The sequence below is a fragment of the Callospermophilus lateralis genome, chromosome 15 (genome assembly GCF_048772815.1).
Source record: "Callospermophilus lateralis isolate mCalLat2 chromosome 15, mCalLat2.hap1, whole genome shotgun sequence".
Lineage (NCBI taxonomy): Eukaryota > Metazoa > Chordata > Mammalia > Rodentia > Sciuridae > Callospermophilus > Callospermophilus lateralis.
This window is the reverse complement of record NC_135319.1, coordinates 56381174-56402661: the sequence shown is the minus strand read 5'-3', so window position 1 is coordinate 56402661 and position 21488 is coordinate 56381174. Positions and strand designations below refer to the sequence as shown.

Here is a 21488-nt window from a genome sequence, read left to right as displayed (position 1 = left end):
AGTTAAATGAAGTGAACCAGTCTTCAAGGGTATGAAATTGAGATAATGCACCTGGAGACGGGAATTTGAGAAGTCAGCTCAGCCTTCTGAGACTCAGTGATCAACAGGAAAAAAAAAAAAAAAAGGCCAGATACAGACAAAACAGTCACTAAGACAGTCCCACTGAGGGGCTGCCCTGTCCTGAAAATAATATTAGGGACTCTCAGATGGTAAGGAACAGAAGGTGGGGAATAGGGAAACACATGTATAGAATAGTCACTAAAGAAATTCAGTTACCTTATTAGCATACTAACTCTCCCCAGATGGAGACTTAAGATGGTTATGAGACCATGAAGAAGCATGAAGGTGCATGAAGAAGCATGATGAAGAAGATGTAGGTGCAGTTAAAACCCTACCTCTGGTCTGGGATTGTGGCTCAGTGGTAGAGCACTCGCCTAGCACATGCGAGGCCCTGGGTTTGATCCTCAGCAAGCACCACATAAAAAAATTTTAAAAACAAATAAAAAATAAAGGTATTGTGGGGGAAAAAATATCTACTTCTGGCTGGGCGTGATGGCACACCTGTAATCCCAGAGGCTCGGGAGGCCAAGATAGGAGGACTGCAAGTTCAAAGCCAGCCTCAGCAATTTAGCTAGGCCCTAAGCAATTCAGTGACACCCTGTTTCTAAATAAGATAATTTTTAAAAGGGCTGGGGATGTTGCTCAGAGGTTAAGCATGCCTGGGTCCCATCCCTGGTCAAAAAAAACGCAACCCACCTCTACATGCTCTACATGTGATGACAGGAAAAGACTGGGTCCCTGTCTACCCTATAGATGCCACAAAAGCTGTGCACCTTTGTCCTTTGAGCAGTCTGACCTCCTTCTTGTTCAGTGCTGTCTCCCTTCAGCTGAAAGTCCCAATTAAAGCCTTTCCTGTGTGTCTGGACTCTTTGCCTGATTTCATTTCTACTGTTAACCAGGTCAGACGTTTCCTGTCTCCAGTATCACTGGACACACCATTATCACCAAGTTTATAATAGGATTGACTCTTAATGTTGTACATTCTCTCTAGCATAGTGACAAAGGCCTAATAACATGTACTCCATTGTAGTATCATAGAGATTATTGTTGCTGCCCTAAAAATCCTCTGTGCTCTAACTATTCCTCCCTCTCTCACTGCTCCAGTCTTTTTAGAGGTCAATTTCATAGTGTCTATTGAGATTTTAAGGATGTACATGTTCTGACCCAGAAATCTTATTTCGAGCAATCCACTGGAGAAAACACTTGCATCATACACAGAGATGAATGTGAATGTGTTTTCTGCAACATCATAATAGTGAAAAAGTAAAACTACCTGAAGGTTCCTGATGGAGGATATTGTACTGAATGAAGTGTGGTCCTTCCCTACATTCATGCAGCAGTATTGTGTTGACAAGGAAAGTCATATTATATATGAGAAAGTCATACACACACACACACACACACACACACACACACACACGTTATGGTTTGGATATGAGGTGTCCTCAAAAAGCCCCTATTAATGCAGAAATACTTAAAGGCAAAAAGACTACATTATGACAGCGTCCATCCTAATTTTAATGGACTAACTGGGTGACTACTATAGGCAAGTGGGGCATGGCTGGAAGAGGTAGGTCCCTGGCTGTGCTTTGCGGCCCCTTCCCTCTCCCTCTCCTTCCTTGCTGCCATGAGGGGAGCAGTCCCCTCCATCATGCCCTTCCCCCATGATGTTCTGCCTCTCCTTGAGCCCCAAGCATTGGAATCAGCTACCTATGGACTGAGACTTCTGATACTGTGAGCCAAAATAAACTTTTCCTCCTTTAATTAGTTTTTGTTTGTTTTTTTTAGTTGAGTTTTCCATTGAGTATTTTGGTCATAGCACACAAAAGCTGACTAAAGCCATCTTGTGAGAATAATTCTAAAAGGCAATGAGATGAGGGCAGCTGTCAAATTTTATTTATTCTGTATTTATTAATTGCTAGATAGTACTTTTAAGGACAGTCCCTAAGCTTGCTGACAAATAGATGCAATCCTTTCAAGTGACCCTTAAGCTTGCCTCTTAAGTTGTTTTTGTCCCAGGCAAGGCCCCCAGAGAAACAAGACTACCTACCGGTGAAGTCTGCGGTTACATTTGCAAAGTCATCCTGACCTTTCAAGTGATCAAGAAGTATAACTCTATTTATTGCATTATCAAATTCTCCATACGGGGGTCTTTCCATTTTCCATTTTTGAACTTGTGATGTATGAAGAGACATGACATGGAACTGAGCAAGCTCAAGAATGCGATGACCAATCTGTAATGCATGAATATGTATGACTGTCTCCAACAAAAGTCCCTTGCTCAGCTTGGAGAGACACTGTCTTGGGAATGACCTCCAGTGCTCTCTTTACTTGCTGGAATAAACCTCTCTTCACTCTATTGTCTCCTGGTTATTCACATTAGCTTTTTACTCACCCAGTGGTGAACCATTGTGTTCAGTTATAAATTTATTTGGATTTCTTTTAAGTGACAATATATTCATTATAAGCATTAGAAATAAATTTTAAGAGAGCTGGGTGTGGTGGCACAAACCTGTAATCCCAGTGGCTCAGGAGGAGGAGGAGGAGGAGGAGGAGGATCCAGAGTTCAAAGCCAGCCTCAGCAAATTAATGAACCCCCAAGCAACTCAGTGAGACCTTTTCTCTAAATAAAGTACAAAAAAAGGCTGGGGATGTGGCTCAGTGGTTAAGTGGCCCTGAGTTCAATCCCTGGTACCAAAAAGATAGGTAGATAGATAGATAAATAAATAAATAAAATTTAAAAGGGGCTAGGGGTATGGCTCAGTGATAGAATTCGTGCTTAGCAGGCATGAGGTCCTGGGTTCCATACCCAGCACAAAAATATAAAAGTTTAGAAAAATAATTTTTAAGAAAAAGAATTAAAGAAATAGACCAAAAATTGTTACTGTGACACCGCTGCTTAGAAGCCATTTGCAGAGGATGTTAAATACGGGTCCACACCTAATTGATGATCTGGGTACAATGGAGAGTATCCTTTCAAACCACACTTAGTTTAGTTAAAATAGTCCTAATAGGTCAATGGAAACCCAACCATCATGGGAGCAGATTATTATTCTTTATTGCCAGAAAGCAGGCAATGCATGTAATTATCTTGTGTTCAGCAAATAAGAGTTCCTGAGGGATTAATAGGTAATATGTATTTCAACAAGCATCAAATAAATAGATTGATGCTTAAATGAGACCACTTATTCAGGATACCAGCAGACTTAGGAATGACAGATATTTTTTTTATTATTGGTTTTTCAAAACATTACATAGCTCTTGACATCTCATATTTCATACTTTAGATTCAAGTGATGACAGATCTTTTGACTAAATGTCTTAAATCTCTCAAAGAATGCTAGAAAAGAGTGAATACTATTGAAAACAGCTGATTTCTAAAGGAATCTGTTTAAGGTATTCCAAATGTTTAAAAACATCAAGCGTGTAATTAACTCTGTGCAATGATATTGTGAGAACCTGGTCTCTCACTGTCTGCTGGTTCACAACCAAGACTTTGGGAGCAGCAGGTCTAAGCAGGCAAGTCCAAGCTCTGCTATAGAATCCAGCCCAAGAGGTGCCCCGAGGAAACCTGCACTTTAAAAACTGTCCATTGCAGAATGGAAGGTGTCTGTGTTTCACAGATAAATAAACCCAGGCTCTATGAGAGTAGGTTAATCACCTGAGTTTATTGATGGCTAGGCAAGAACTCAGAGAGTTACAGGGTGTGGTGTCACACATGTCTGTAATCCCAGCAACTCAGGAGACTAAGGCAAAAGAAGCAAGTTTGAGGCCAGCCTCAGAATATTAATGAAAGTGTCCTAAAAAAATTTTTTTTCAAAGAGCTGGGGATGTAACCAAGTGGTAAAGCATCCCAGGTTTAATCCCCAGTATCACCAAAAAAAAAAAAAAAAACAAAAAAAACCCAAGCAACAATAACGGTCTCTTTTATGTGTATCTATAAAGCATTAAGTAAAATAATAATAATAATAATAAATACAAAGAAAGAAGACCAATAGAGGAAAGGGAGAAGGGACTGGGAGAAGAGGGCAAGGAGAAGGACTGGAGATTGAATTAGAGCAAATTATATCCCAGGCCTACATAATTATGTCAAAATAAAGTGCAATATTATGTGTAACTATAATGCACTAATAAAAACAAACAAACAAACAAACCTGTCCTAACTTTAGGGCTGGGTGTAGCTTAGTGGTCTAGCACGTACTTAGTATTAGTGAAATCCTGGGTTCCATCCCTAGCACCAACCAACAAACAAGTAAAACCAAAGAACTGTCCTTTTTTTTAAAAAAAAAAATTTTAGTTGTAGATGGACATAATACCTTTATTTTATTTTTTTATGTGGTGCTGAGGATCATATTTTTTATGAGTGCTGGCAAGTGACCCACCCCTAAGATACAGCCCCACCCCCAAAATGTTCTTTTAACTTTCACGTAATATAATCCATGCTTTGTAATTTATACTTCTCCTAGAATATGCGATAGCCAAAATTTTTTAATATATATATTTTTAGTCATACAGGAACACAATAACTTTATTTTATTTTTATGTGGTTCTGAGGATTGAACTCAGAACCTCACTCATGCTAGGCAAGCACTACACCACTGAGCCACAACCCCAGCCCCACAATATCAAAATTTTTACCAGGAAGGTTTTTCTTACAACCACTACAAGGAATTTCTGACATGTGAAACATGCAAGTCCAGCTCTGAAATGGACATGGACTGAAATAAAGTTATTATCTTCCAGGAAATTGAGCTTTTCCTTTGCTTGGTCACAAAACTGTGAAAATGCTCAAATATGATATGGTGATTTGGGGAGAGAACAACTGCAATGTAGAATTAAAATTGGCATAAATCCTGAGGTGTGTAACTCAGATTTTATGTGAAGAGTTGTCTCCCCACCCGCTTCAAAGTCAACTGTTAAAGAGACAAGGAAGGAGCATTTCAAGGGTCTGCTGTGTTGCCAGCGCCTTGACAGCTCCCTTCTCTGATATAATCTCTACATCATCTGAGAAGAATAGGTGTCTGTGTTTCACAGATAAATAAACCCAGGCTCTATGAGGGTAGGTTAATAACCTGAGTTTATTGATGGCTAGGCAGGAACTCAGAGAGCTACAAGCACCTGTGTTTGCAGGGCAAGAAGCAAGGAAATTGTTTCAGATAAGGCCTTCAGAGAAATCCACAAGGAACCAGTTTCAACCAGCCAAAGCCACCCAGCCCCTCTTTAGGTGACCTAGAGTAAACTTTGCTCATTATAAACTCATTAATGTACTAAGTTCTCCACCCTAGAGGTGTTCCTGCCCATGACCATTGAACCTGTGATGTATAAAGAAGCATGATCTTAAACTGAGAATGCTCAGGAATGTGCTTCTATGTGTGACAAGCCTTTCCAACAGGCATATGAAAGGTAATCCCAATAAAATCCCCTTGCTTTGGAGACTGCCAGGAAACCCCTTTAAGACTAAGAGAGTAAAAACTCAGTGGGGAATGAGACAGTCAGCCCCTGCTCCCTTCAGACGCCAAGTCACTTTAGGGACCTTAACATGTGACTTGTTAGCTATTAGGAGCATAATATTTGCCTTTCCCTACCTGCTCACTCACTCACTCATTCTGTCTTTTCAGCCTCAGAAACCAGGTGCATCATTAAAGGCCTGGCCAAGAGTCTCCAGGGACAAACAACAGAAAGGAAAAGACTGTTCAGGCTCACCGAGAAAGCAAATTCCCAGAACTCTGAACTTGTTGCTCACCCCCCCGCCAACCTCTGTGTTCTCTTGACTGCTACAGCAACTCATCCTGATTACAGAGCATAGAGGTTTATGTAGGAAGAGCTTCAGAGGAGAGAGGTGACATTTGGCACTAGGATGACCACTGACTACTCCTCCCTCAGGTTTGAAGTGCTCATGCAGGAAAAGAAAAACACCTTTAAAAGTACATCTAAAGGGCTAATATTGTGGCTCAGTGGCAGAGTGCTTGTCTCACATGTGTGAGGCACTGGGTTCGATCCTCAGCACCACATAAAAATAAATAAATAAATAAACAAACAAATAAATAAATAAAAGTATTATGTTCATCTAAAACTAAAAAAAAAAAAAAAAAAAATGTGCACCTAAAGCCTGCACACCTATAATCCCAGCGGCTCAGAAGTCTGAGACAGGACGATCGCAAGTTCAAAGCCATCCTCGGCAATTTGGAGAGATGCTAAGTAACTCAGTGAGACCCTATCTCTAAATAAAACACTAAATAGGGCTGGGGATATGGCTCACTGGTCAAGTGTCCCTAAATTCAATCCCCGGTAGCCCTCCCCACCAAAAAAAAAGTGCACCAAAAGCCAATTAATAGTTCTGAACTCTAGCCCACTTTTTTTTTTTTTTACCACCAATATGGTTTTATTTTTGTCATTGTCATGGAGTTGTGTCATTTTATTTTATTTCTTAAATACTATTGGAGTATGCATTAAAAAGATACTAGTACATTTAAAGCCAGCAGCAGTGACACACACCTAATCCCAACTATCTGGGAGGCTAAGGCAAGAAGATCACAAGTTCAAGGTTAGCCTGAACAATATCACCGGACCCAGTCTCAAATAAATATATATAAATAAAAAGGGTTGGGGATATGATTTAGTGGAATGCACCAGGATTCAATCCCCAGTATCACCAAAAAAACATTTAAGAAATATGACACATTAAGAAGGCCTCTGTAAACATAATCCTTTCTCAATATTTTTTCCTATTTTGCTTCATACATAAATAACTTAACCTATAAAATCATACATAAAATTATCAACTCTTAAGGCCTAGAACTGCATTCACAAAAATATGGAACGCTTCACGAATTTGCATGTCATTCTTGCGCGCTGGCCATGCTAATCTTCTCTATATCATTCCAATTTTAGTATACGTGCTGCTGAAGCGAGCACTCTAGCCCACTTTTAAACATGAAGAAAACTAGTTCCTTGTGGGCTCATCTTGACTGTCCCTTGGTCAGTGCTGTGTCTCCCTTCTGCTGCAGCAAGAAATCCTTATCAAGAGTCTTGTTCCTGCTCCAGTTATGCTTCGGTTTCTTCTGATGGAGAGCATAGGAATCCACTGAGTTGGCCAGTAATTCTGCCTTTGGGCAAACAATTATTTGGAAATTATCCCTAGAGCTCTCCTTACTTGTCACAAATAGTAAATTTTTAACTTTTATTTCCTAGTTGCTCTTCTGAGCTTTCCACTCACCAAGGAGCAGACCCATTACAGTGATGGATTACAGTGACACAGGAGTTGAACCCAGATACCCAAGATGGGGGTCCCACATCTCCATGCCTTCCTCCCCACTCCATAGCCCTGCTTCTTAAAGCGTCCCTGTGTCTTTCTGTCCCATAGATTGCCCATCTAGAGTTTGTTGAGGGCAGGAAGCTGGTTTTATTTATGATCAAACACTCAGCATCCTAATGAAACTATCTTAAAATAACTTTCTATTTTTATTCCAATTGCTAAAATAAATTCTGATTCCTCACAGCAAGGAAGAAACTGTTTAAAGCTCCAAGGAGGCAGTAATTAGAGGCAGGAGGACTCTAGGAGGAACATAGTAAAGCCAAGAAATTAACCTAACAGGAGCCCTCATGGCTTTGAGATTTTGAGGAGCAATTTAGGTGTTTTTTGGCACTTAGTGGTGAATTAGATCTAAGTATTTAGCAAACCAAGCAAATTATTAACTTGTAGGTAACAAAGTTGCACCAGAAAATAAATACGACTCCAGTGAGGTAATATTTACACAGTTCAAATAGTGAATATTGAATACTGGCCTCACCAAAACTTGTGTAAAAGCTGTACTGTGGGGTAAATATGTGGAGGGCATAGGAGAAGAAAAATCTAGTCTTCTTGGGTTGATGGTCAGTGGAAAAATCATGAAATTTCGGAATAAACTTTGCTTAGAAATATACAGCTGACTGGCAGAAGAAATAACTAGAAGTAGATGCTTCTGGGGAACCTTTATTTTTCATTGTAAAATTTTTGACTTTTTAGGGTACGTACACATATTGCTTTGACAGAGATTAAACTGAAGTTTATAACTTCAGTAGAGTGATTGGCAGCTGGGATTGGCTTCAGGGTGAAAAAACCACATCCTGTGTTGAACCTTCAGACCATGGAACAGTTTCTGAAGTACTTAAGCGTGAATTCTTGCATGATTGGCCATGTGATGCATCAAGTAATTTTTGGTGACTAAACTGAAATAAAAAATAAACTTGCAGGGTTACAGTATTGTAGTTGTTAGTATCTTAGTAATTTAGCATACCATAGAAAATGAAACAGTATAAACGAAATATTACCGAATCATAGATAACTATTCTAGCCTCTTCTATTTGATGGTGAAATCATTCAAGGTGAAAATTTAAGCATGGTTTCATAAAAATAGCTTGTCGGTACTAAAAATTCACTATATATATGCCAGACCCTGTCGAAACCACATCCTGCATTTAACCTTTGGATCACTTAACAGTTTCTGAAATAGTGAGCATGAATTACTGTATGATCTACCATGTCCAGACAAAAATAGTTTAAGTGGACTAATATTAAATACAAGATTTATTTTTAGGGTTTTAGGAGTGGCATAGTGAAATTATGTAAAAGAGAAATTAAAATGGAGTAAAATAAACCATCTTACTTAAGCACCTGTTATTGTTCCAACTGCTATCTGTTCTTGCCTTTCTATCCTAGGACATTTTGACATTTTGCAGGATAATTTAATTAATCTCTAACATTTCTTGGGCATGTAGGATGAGACCGATATAGTCTTCAATTTTGGGAGATTCCAGAAAAGTTTCTGTTAGGAGGCTCCAGGTCTATACTTGAAGAGTTTTTAAACTGTGAACAAATTAACTCTTGCCTTACTTTTAAAGGCAGTATGAAGTTAAAACAAAAATAAACAAATAATCCAAAAACTAAACAGAGGCTTACTTCAGGCCTTGCCTGAAAGTTGGAGTGGTTTATGACATAGCACACAGAATTCTCATGCATACCTAATTAATAGAACAGCATTTTAATAAAATATTTGGTACCTGGTAAAAAGACTTGACAGTGATGTAACATACCTGTGAACCACAGGTGTATACATCCTTGTGAGAGGAAAATGGACAAACCCTTTACATGGGCAGTGCCAGGTGGCAACAGCCCATAAGGGCCTGGTTCCAGTTAATCAAGTGAAGGAAGAGGACCAGTGTTCTGTGGACTGTGCAACTGCAGTTGTCCCAGTGGAAGCCAATGTCTATTCTATTGAAGACCTGCTGCTGGTACATACCATGCTAGGGGCTTCATATGCACTGTCACTTATTGTCACAGTAACTCTGTGAAGGAGGTTCTGTACCTTTTTACAGCAGGACTGAGACCTAGAGTGTCAAATATCATTGCTAACAGATCAGGGTGAAATCAGTTCTACCCCTGCCCAGTTCTCCAAGTCTGGGGTCTAGTAGTGATGCTCTCTGTATCTGTGACTGACAGCTCAGAAGTACACAGAACTTCCTGTCTGAGCGCTGTGGGTGTTTCCTAAAATAATCTGCCAGGTCAGAAACTGAGGTAGGTAGCTGTGCTGTTTTTGACATTTATTTCTGTTTTGCTCCACCTATATTTGTACAGAAGCTTTGGATTTGTGATGATCTAACCTGAATGGAGAATCCGGGAAGAAGCTGGTGTTGACAGAAGGGACTGGTTTATTTAGGCAGCTTGGAGTTTATTCAAGATAAAGTTTCCCTTCCTTCCCTCCCTTTTGGTGTCAGGGATTGAACCAAGGAACTCTGGAATACTAGGCATGAGCTCTATCACTGAAATATATCTCCAGTCCGTCATCCAACCATCCTCCCTCCCCCAATCCTCCTTTCTTCCTCCCTTCTCTCCTCCACCCCCAGTACTGGGGATTGAACCTAGGGGTGCTTACCCATGGAGCTACGTTCCCAGCCCTTTTTATTCTTAATTTTGAGACAAAATTGCTCAAAGTTGCTTAGGGCCTCACTAAATTGCTGAAGTTGACCTTAAAGTTAAGATCTTCCTGTCTCAGCTTCCTGAATTGCTGGGATTCTCTTTTCTTTCTTTACAGAAAGAAAAGAAACTATTTTTACACCACAGTAGTCTTCTAATCATAGGCTGGACAATATTGCTTATCATTTCTTTAAGCATGTATTCTTAGAAACAGGTCCTCTGATATTTGTGAAAAGCCTAACTGTTCTGGGTTGCATTTGTTTCTGTTTTTCTTAGAATTATGGCAACCATTATGTGAGGTTTTATAAGAGCTCAGTGAAAAAGGAGAGGTTGTGACAAAGCCATCTAAATGAGTTGGCTTTTTTTTTATTATTATTAGTTGCTCAAGACAATACAATGATCTTGACATATCATACATTTGATTCAAATAGGGTATGAATTCTCATTTTTCCACATATACAGATTGCAGGATCACATTGGTTATACATCCATGTGTATACATACAGCAATCCTAGTGTCGGATGTATTCTGCTGCCCTCCCTATCCCCCCCTCCCCTCCCCTCCTTAAGGGATGTTTATTTATCACTATTCTCTACCTATTCTCCCTCTCTCTCTCTCTCTCTCTCTCTCTCTCTCTCTCTCTCTCTTCTTTCTTCTCTTCCCCCTCACACCATTGTATATGTATTTTGTGAACCCATGAGGGTCTCCTTCCGTCTTCCATGCAATTCCCCTTCTCCTTTCCTTTCCCTCCCTCCTCTTTTCCTTGTTTCGTGGTAATCTTCTCATGCTCTTCCTTCCTACTCTGTTTTGAGCCACCTCCCTTATATCAGAGAAGACATTCGGCATTTGGTTTTTAGGGATTAAATGAGGGCTAAGGCTCATTCAGGCTTCATATGCCCAAGGCTAGGTTTGATTAAAACAAAACAAAACAAAACAAAAAAACAAACAACAACAACAAAAACCCCAAACCCAGAAGGCTGAGTCATCATTCTCTTTCATCTGAGGGCCCACACAGAGTGTGAGGACTGTTGGATCTACCAGTCCTACTATGTGACACACCAACCCAGATGATATCATGTGAATCCATTGGGCCCTGCCCAGATTCTTAACACACAGAATTATGAGGGATCAAAAGGATTGCTGTTTTGAGTTTCGGTGTACTCTGTTACACAGCTGTGGCTGACCAAGACACACTTACTAGGAATAGCCCAAGTTGGAAAGATTCATAGACTCATAGTCCATGGTTGAATCCAAGAATGCTAAACTCATGGATATGAGAGCGATCTGGCTGTGACCTCTGTCACCCTGTTGATTGCCAGGGTTGATTCGGCTGATCTGGCTGGCTAGGTGGGTGTCCCCTTCCTCCCTCACGGTTCCATGTGTGTCCCTCCGGAAGCTGAGTGCTCGGTTGGTTGAAGAGGACGACCTTCCCCGATAGAGGAGGACCTTTCTTCAGTCAAGGGTATACGAGTAGCTGCTCCCCCCACCCCCCAAAAAAAAAAAAAAGAAAAGAAAAAAAAAAAAGCCCACAGAGGAGAAGAGAAGGTAAGAGGCAGGTGCAGAAGGAAACCAATTCAATATGGATGGAGAAAGATGGAGCTAGTTCTGTGCCTGAGGGATCAGTAAGATAGCTTGGTCTTTAGAAAAGAAATTTGCATGACGTATGTACATGTGCAAAAAAGTATTTGTTGAATAAACAAATGAATTCATGAGACAGTTGGCTTTCCTGTTCTACTTATCTCCATTCCATGGGCAAAATACATTCCTCTCAACTGTGTCAGCTGTTTTCTTGTTTATCTTGTGAGCCACCTTGTGCTTCTAATAATACTTCTTTGCTGTGTTTGTTCACTGTGATTGAAGTGGTTTTCCCTGAGGAAAATGTCAAGGATTATAGAATTCTTATACAGGGCATACTGGGAGAGGGATACTTATTGAAAGAGAGTCTTAAGGGATGTTTATTTATTTATTTATTACTGTTGTGCTAGGGAGTGAACCCAGGGCCTCACATATTCTAGGTAAGCACTCTACCACTTGAGCTACATCCTCAGTTCTAGTTTTTTTTTTTAATACATAACCTATATATAGTAGAATACAAAGCCTTAATTGTACAACTCAATAAAAATTTTCATCTTTAGCTAGGCGTGGTGGCCTACGACTATAATCTCAGTGGCTTCAGAAGCTGAGACAGGAGGATCACAAGTTCAAAGCCAGTCTCAGCAATTTAGTGAGGCCCCAAACTACTTTATGAGACCCTGTCACAAAATTAAAAAAAAAAATTAATAAATAAATAAAAAGAGGCTGGGGATGTTTTTTGTTGAGGGTTTCTGGGTTCAATCCCTGGTATCAAAGAAAAAATATGTATACACAATATAAGCACCCTTCAGATAAAATTCTGGAATGTTTCCATCATTCCTGAAGGTTCTTTCCCTCCTGCTCATTCTCAGGTGAGACTTCCGCCTACTGAGACAACCACTCCACTGACTTTTATTATTTGATTTTATTAACTTGCTCTTAAATGTTATATATATGAAATCATGCAGCACATATGCATCTGATCTTATATCATAACTTTATGTTACAACGTAATTTGGGAGTCATCCATGTTGTTGGGTATATCCTTAATTTTTTTTTTTTTTTTTGGTGTGTGTGGTGCTGGGGATTAGAACCCAGGGACTTGTACATGCAAGGTAAGCACTCTACCAATTGAGCAACATCCCCAAACTCCATAATTTGTTATTTTTAATTGAAGGACTATATCACAATTTATCACAATTTATTTATCTTGTTGATGACTATTTGTTCCAGTTTGGGGCTGTTATAAATAAAACTGTCATGGACATTTTTGTACATGTCATTTATGGATATATGCATATATTTCACTTTGGTAAGTACCTAGAAGTGAAATTACTGGGTCATAGGGTTGGACATACGTTTAATGGGTATTGTCTGACAGTTTTACAAAGTCAGTAAACCAATATACTCTCTCTCTGGCAATTAATGATTTCCAGATGCTCTATAGCATTGTCAACACTTAATATTGTCAGTCTTCCTTATTTTAGCCATCCTATCTGGTACATAGTAGTATCTCATGGTGGTTTCAATGTACATTTTCACCACGAATTATGAGGTTGAATACTTTTTCATGGACTTATCGGACATTTGGATATCCTCTTTCCAAGGTGCTTGTTGAAGTCATTTGCAAAAGTCATTTGCCCATTTTCTAATTGACTTGTCTTTTTATTGATATATAGGTGTTTTGTTTTGTTTTTACTTTTGTATAGAGGATTGAATCCAGAGGCACTTTACTACTGAGCTACATCCCTAGCCCTGCTGCCCCTGCTTTCCCATTCTTTTTATTTTTAGGCAGAGTTACTCTAAGCTGCTGAGGCTGTCCTAGAACTTGTGAACCTCATGCCTCAGCCTCCTGAGTCACTGAGATTACAGGTATGCATCACCACACCTGGATTATAGCAGTTCTTTATATATTCTAGATATGAACCTTTTGTCACATATATTGACAGCATATACTCTCTGTCTCTGAATTGCCTATTAATGATGTCTTTTGCTTAACATAAATAATTTAATGAACCAGGATTTATCTTAAAGATGTGTATATATGTAAAGTTATAATGATAATATAATGAATGCTGCAAACCTACCCCACTTTAGATCTAACATGTGACCCCTACTGTGGAGTAGTATGCTTCTCCTTAAGTCAATCTCCTCTTCCCTCCCTACTTCCTCAGAGGTAACTTTTACCTTACATCATGTGTTTAACATTCTTATGCTTTTAAAAGTAGTATTAGCTACATGAATATATCTTTTCAATGGTTTGAATGTGTACCCCCAATTTATGCAAAAGTTAACCCACAATACAACAATGTTGAAAGCATGGACTTAAGAGGAGGTGTGTTTAGTACAGGAGCATTTTGCCTTTATGAATGGGTTAGTATAGCATAAAAAGGGCTTGCAGGAGTGGGTTTGCTCCACCTTCTGTGAGATGAGAGTTCATACTCCCCATAGGAGGCAGCAAAAATGCACCATCTTGGAACCAGAGAACAAACCTGTTTCCTCCATCCTTCCTTAAAGGACTTGTGCACCCCTTCCAATGGTACCCCTCCAAGACAAAATGTGTTTTCTGCTTCCTTCAGGTTCCCCATTGGATATCTATATATCAATATTTATTCAGTTTCATAAACAGTGTATAAAATATATCCCCTCTTTTATTGTAAAAATAAAAACCACAGTGACAGAATCCCATTGATGATGGCCTGCCCCCAATGTGGCATCCTTCTAGCAGATAACTTCATAACTATTTGGGTGTCTTTTGGTTTAAGATCACAGAAATAAACTTTTGCTACATTTTTTAACCATAAATTGTATCATGTTTTATGTATTGCTGACTTCCACCACCTAATTTGTTATCTTGGAATATTTTTTTCTTTGAAAAGTTAGTTTCAATAGAAAGATATGCTCCCATGGCACAATACAAAAAAGATGGAACGGATGAACAGGAAAAGCCTACTTTCCCCCATTTGACAGAGGATGTCTCCAAAGGAGCCTCCATATCCCTTAACTTAGGTTCTCTGGATACTTGTCGACGGCTGGCATAAACAGAAGTGCCACATTCTTCTTCACTTTTTGGAAGCCCTCAGAGAGAAAGGACCAATCTGTTCCCTTCGCCACCAGCATTTCCAAAACTGCGCCCGCATCTAGTCGCGACGGGTCTCTGAGTCTGTACTGGGAGCAGCGTTCTGTGGCGGACACTGGGAACTGGTAGCGACAGTCCTGGGAGTGGAGGGGTATCTTTTGAGAAAGATGACATTAGTTGAGGGCAGAAGTCCAAGGGGGAAGAAGAAAGGAAAGGATCCCGCGTCAGGAGGACGTTGCGAGTTGGGTGGAGAGAGCCCCTGCGCGGAGTCAGACTTCGGGTTTTCTAGGTCACACTTGGCTTTTCGCTCCCTCGGGGCCTCCCGGATACTGTGACCTCTTAGAGGCCTGTCAAGCTGGGCTAACTGGCCCTTCTGCCCCAAGAACACCTCGCACTTGGCTGGGAGCAGGGTGGAGGGAGATTGCCTTCAGTGGACTCTACGTCCGGCTCCTGTCCCTGGACACGTCTAACAAGGGCTGGATCGCGGGGGAAACCTCATCTCGGACCCCAGCCCGTGCAGGCAACTGCCTCGACTTAGCGCCCTTTCCCAGCTGCAGACTCCGAGGCCCCCTGGGTAGGGCACGCGGCCCACCTGCTACCTGGAGAGGAGTTGGGGCTGGTGGGCGTTAGGGACATGGCCTTGGGCCTGTCCTTTTTTGCCCTCTCCTGATGTCTCGCCAGCATCCTGGGGCGGGTGGCGCGGGGCCGTGGTTAAAGGGTGTCACCTGCGTGGATAAGTAAGTGGGCGGAGTGACGCATCCGGGCGTAGGAGCAGCTTCTCCAGCGCCCCCCGCCCGGGAGCTTCCGGTGGCAAAGGCAGGCGCCGCCTCGGGAGACGCACGCACTCGGATGCCCTCGCTTACTCCGGAAGCCTCAGTCTCCCTATCTGCCAAGTGGGTGGGCAGCGACCCCCGCGTCTTAGACTTACTGTGGTCCTTTAGGGAAGCCCACCAGCCCTAGTCCTGCTCTCTTGCACCCACGCGCCCCCAGCCCTGGCTCTCCAGGTCGTGATGCAGGGGGTAGGTAGTGGGGGCACTGGGGCGCCCTGACCTCGATCCTCCCGAAACCCGGCAGGTGGACGTTCAGCTGCCAGAGGCCTCCGCGTTCCCTCCCAGCTTGGAACGTGCAGGTGTGGGGGGAAGCGGGGGAGGACCGGAGGCAAGGCCGACCCAAATCCAGCGCCGCCAGCTCCGGAACCAGAGCCAGGTTGGGCCCCCTCCAGAGCCGGACTCAGGTCAGGCCGCAAAGGTTTTTCAGAGGCGAGCGTGAGCTGGGCCGTAGAAAGTCGGAGTGGACCCGGCCCCTCCGGGCGCTGGGCCACGCGGACACCAGCAAAAGGCCTGCTGCTCCCCTGGGATGCCAGCTGCCGGCGGGGCTCAGCGGATTACCGCCTGAGTCTTCTCGCGGGATCCAGGGCCGCGCCAACCCCCCGCGGGGCCCGGATCCCTGGCTTGGCTTCCCGAGAACGCCTGTGTCTCGCTGGCTCGGCCGAGTTCTGACTCGCGCGGGTCCCGCGGGGCCAAGCCCAAGTTCAACACTGATCTCCAGCTCTGCGCGCACTGCGCAGGTGCCAAAAGTACCGCCGCCTGCCCCCCCATCCCACCCCCCACTTTCATTGGGAGGGATGTGTCCTCTCCGCTCTTCTTTCCCCGTCCGACGCGAGACAGAGTCCTTTGCGTGTCTCTGGGACCAGGCCGGGAATTGCCTTCCTCTCCTAGGTCCTAGTGTGTCTGCAGCGCCCCCTGCAGTGCGTCTCCTGCACGGCAGCGCAGGACGCATTCCCAAATGGAGCTGTATCTAGAGGCCCCCTGCCTTACCTTTTTTCCACTTGGCCCACTTCGCCTCGCCTCTGGCTCTGTTTGCCTGGGGCCTCAGAGTTAGGCTTCTTAGAGAAAACAACGAAAATGTAAAGCTTACTGAATTATTATATAAACACCCACATAACCATCCCCCAGGCCAAGAAATAGTACTTTCCCAGGCACCCCATATTACCCTTCTACGTCCCATTCCAGTCCCAACTTCCCCCTCCTCCCAAAAATGCTCATGGTCTTCGATTTTGCAATAATTTCCTTGGTTTCTTTATGGTTTTTATCACCCAAGTGTGACTCTCTAGACATTAAAGATTAGTCTTGCTCTTTTAATCCATAGGTTCCTTCTCTCTTTTTCTTATAACGCATCCATGGAAGAAGTCGAGTCATTTCTCTGTAAAGATTTTCAAGCCTGGATTTCTCTGATTGCATTTTCATGGTGCAGTACAATACACCCTTCTGTTCTCTGTATTTCCTGCAAGTTGAAAACTGGATCTGGAGGTTCCATCAGACCTTAGGTTCAAAGTTTTCAGTTAGACTCTAGGTTGTGGGGTGCTCATTTTATAAGGAGATATGTAATGCAAAGTTCAATTTTTTTTGAGATTGTGTTAATGAACTTTCATTACTATGACAATATACCTCAGATAGACAACTTAATAGATTTATTTTGGCTCATGGTTTCAGTCTTCTGTCAGTTGGCCCATTGTTTTTGGGTCTGTGGCTAGGTAGTATATGATGGTAGGAGTACATATTGGAGGAAACTACTTACCTTATGGCTGTCAGGAAGCAAAAAAGAGGAAGGGGCAGGATTTCATTATCCCTTTTAAAGGCATACCCCCAGTGACCTAACTTCCTTGCACTAGCTTCACCTCTTAAAGGTTCCACCACCTTCCAGTAGTGCCACAGGCTGGTGACCAAGCCTTCAACACATGGGCCTTTGGGAGTCACTTATCTAAACCACAGCAGAGATGTTTAATGCTAACATTTGCTAATTCTTTGGGGGATGGAAATGGTAATGTTCTAATTATACCATTTCTTTTTTATTTATCAGATGGATAAATTTTGTAGACACTTCTCATCTATGTGGTCACTTAGTGGAACAGTTCATAGAGGAAAGGCAGGATAAATGCTTGTTTCTTTGCATTTATTTATCCATTTTCAAGTTAATGAATTGCTATCTGTTATCTTTCTAAGTTGATGAGCTAGTTGGGTGTAGTGGTGCACGCCTATAGTCCCAGTGACTTGGGAGGCTAAGGCAGGAGGATTGCAAGTTGAAAGACAACCTAAGCAACTTAGAAAGGCCCTAAGCAACTCAATAAGACACTGTCTCTAATAAAATACAAAAATACAAAAAAGGGCTGGGGATGTAGCTCAATGGTTAAGTATCTCTGGGTTCAATCCCCAGTACCAGAAAAAAAACGTTGATGAAGGATTTAAATATATATGTTATATATTTAATATATAATAACATTTTAGTTATTATTGATGCTCCAACTCTCCCATTTTTGTCTAGTTGGAGTGTCTTCAGGATAACTCTTGTCCTTTTGATGTGACCCCAGTTGTCTTTGAATGCTGCCTTGCTACCTGTTATGACAAGATGTTTCAAGTTCATCTTGTATATTTATTGCTCCACATTTAGATCAACTAATTCTCCAGAAAGACTTGGTTGTGACATGTGGAGGCAGGAATTAGGGATGGAGACACACACATACAGTCCCTGGTGGGTTGTAGCTCTAGGAAACTTTATTGTCTAGGCTCTGGATGAGGAAGAAAATCCTTCTTTGAGGAAAAATAAACCCTAGGCCTGTGATGCTAGGTTGAGGACAAGAATTTTTTTTTTTTTTGTAAACCATCCATGAGCTTCTTACAAGTTTTGTCTGATGTTGGTTCTGCAGTCACCTCACAGAACCTAACATAAAACCACTGCAGAGATCCACTGCCATTACTCAGATGTTTCAGAGTCCCACAGAGAATGCCCCATGGCAGGAAGCTGCGCAGGCTTATACAGAGTGCTTGAAGTCTTCCAGGCTTGCCGGGAATAAGATCACCTTTCCCTCCCCTCCTCAAGATTTTCTAAGACCAAATAGGGAACAAGAAACAGAAATACAAACTCGGTCTTCAATTAGATTAGGCATCAGCTAAGCCAGGATTCAATTCAAAAGAGAAAATGGAGACAAACTTGCAAGGAACTACAAAGTTGGCAAAGCACACAGTGTCAATGCAAAGGGCACACTCTTGAGTGTAAAATCAAATTCTCTTGCAAAAGTAGGAATCCAAACTGGACAGGAGCTTCCCTGGAGTTGGTGTGGTTCCAAAAAGGAGAGATGTTGAAGTCCAATAAAGAAGTACACAGAAAGATGTCATATTTACAGGAAGCAGAACTGCTCTGTAGAGAAAAGAAGAAAGACTTTTGCTTCGGGAGCCCTACAGCATTTCCCAGCTCATTTTCACTGGCTCCTGGGAGGTAAAGACTAAAATAACTCGAGAAAACTCTGGGTCTTAAAGTAACTTTGCCAGCTTGAAACATTCCCTACATAGGTTCCTGCAAAAAAACTGGTTCAACAAACATAACCCCTCCCCAAAGAAAACTGTAAATCAATCTCCCTATCCAAACAACACAAGCATTCTGAATAGAATGTTAAGGATTTTAGCCACTGAAAATACAGCAATGAAAAAAAAAAAAAAAAAAAAAACCTTAATAGTTCTTAATTATGTCAGATGGTGATAACTTTTATGGAGAAAAATAAAACAGAGAAAGGATGGTAGAGAGTGGAGCCATTTTAATTAAGGCAATAATTGAAGTTTATGTGCCAGGGGGAATATGAAGGAAATGATATTGCAGAAGAATTTGGTCATGATCAGCTCCATAGAGCCTGAAAATGCATTTAAGAAAATTCAATATACTTTTTTAAAAAAATATTTACTTTTTAGTTTTAGGTGGACATCTTTATTTTATTTTTATGTGGTGCTGAGGATCGAATCCAGTGCCTCATGCATGCTAGGTGTGTACTCTACCACTGAGCCACAACTCCAGCCCTTCAATATATTTTTATGATTAAAAAATAACACTTAGAAGCTGGGAATATATAGAAATTTTTTCCTTTCTTTCTTTTTAAGAGATGGAGTCTTACTATGTTCCCTAGTATAGCTCTGAATTCCTGGGCTTCAGTGATCAGAGCCCAGTCCCTCCAAGTAAAAAAGAAATTTCTTTAGCAAAAAACAAACAAAAACAAAAATACCTCAACTCCAAACCAACAAGGATCCATAACCAAAACTTACCCTGAAGTAATTCACCATGAACAAACGTTAGCAGATAACACAAATAGGAATTAGAATCCAAGAACTTCAGAAAATAGAATAATCTGATAACATTATAATATAACTTTCTCTTAATTGGCTCAAAGAGATTGCATTGAAACCATTAAATAATATTATAAAAAGGAACAGGAAAATTAGAAAAAAGAAATTAGGTAAAAAGAACTGGAACTGAAAAGACAATGCCATTTAGAAGGAGAACTCCACTCAATGGGTTAAATAGCAGATTAACTACATAGGAAGAAGGAATTTGTGAAATAGGACGTGGCAGAGAACATAACAGAAAACAAGAAAGGGAATAAATATAAAAAGAAGTTTGGGTAAAAAGAGAATATAATATGCATCATAATTTTAGGATGAAAAATTGGAAGGAATGGTGAAGAGGTGATTTTATTTTATCTTTTTACCCTTTCTGGAACTGGGGGTTGGATCCAGGGCTTCATGCATGCTAGACAGGCATTCTACCACTAAGCTACCTCCCCAGCTTTGTGAAGAGGGGGGTCTTTAAAATTTTTTAGAATTATTGAAAGACATGCATCTCCAGATTCAGATTTTGAGCAGGAAAAATTAACTCAAACCTTGACTGTCTTAGTCAATTTGTATTACTATAATAAAATACCTGATTCTGAGTAATATGTGAAGAAAGAGATTTATGTAACTCATAGTTCTGGAGGTTCAAGAGCATGGTGCTGGATTCTGCTTTGCTCTGGTGAGGGATCATGGCATCACAGTGGTGGTAGCATATGAGGAAGAGGTAACAGGAAGCAAGAGGGAGAGCAGAAACAGGGGAATTTGCTTTGTTACAACTCATTCTCTAGAGAATTCACTCCTTGAGCCCAGCATTAATCCCTTCCAAGGGCAATTCCCCCAAGATGTAATACCTCCCACTAGGCCCAGCCTCTTAAAGATTCCACCATCTCAACACCACACCGGGGACCAGGCTTCTATCATGTGAACTTTGGTGGGCAGCACATGCAAATCCTATCCAATTACCATTGACATATGGTAATGAAGCTTTAGAATATGAAAGACAAATAATAACTTAATAGGGGAGAAAAGGTAGACTATACAAAAGAACAATTAAACAAGAGACTACAGCAACAATTAAGGGCAGAAAACTAGGAATAGTATCTTCAGAGTGCAAGGGCTAAGCACAGAAATGTTCCACATTTGTTTTAGTCTAATTCATCCTTTGGAAGTAAGGTCAAAGTATTTGTAGGTAAGTAATGACGAAGAGAAGAGAATTTGCCACTCACAGGTGTCCCTGAGAGCATGAAAGGACATATTTAAGGAAGGAGTCAGTTAAATCTAGAAGGAGGAATACAGTATGAGGAACACGGGGAAATGGGCCAGTACATGGCCAAGTCCAATAGGAGGAGTAATAAAAATGACACTGACTAATTTAGAATACATAAAATGAAATGGAACTAGGGGCTGGGATTGTGGCTCAGCAGTAGAGCACTCGCCTAGCAAGGGCAGGACCCAGGTTTGATCCTCAGCACCACATAAAAATAAAGGCATTGTGTTGTGTCCATTTACACCATATATATATATATATATATATATATATATATATATATATATATATATATATGAAGTGGAAACTAAAACTGCTAGACAAAGAAAACAGATAAAATGGGGAAGGGCTAATGGAAGTTAAAGCTTTATCAAGTCTTTTTTTGTTTGTTTGTGGGAGGAAGAA

General features: G+C 41.2%; 1 non-coding gene across 1 annotated transcript; it reads right to left on the bottom strand.

The window, feature by feature from the left end:
- Positions 1–6868: 6868 nt before the first annotated feature.
- Positions 6869–6975, bottom strand: LOC143381687 (U6 spliceosomal RNA). The gene has a single exon (XR_013088860.1). It is a non-coding gene; the product is annotated as a U6 spliceosomal RNA (small nuclear RNA).
- Positions 6976–21488: the final 14513 nt, after the last annotated feature.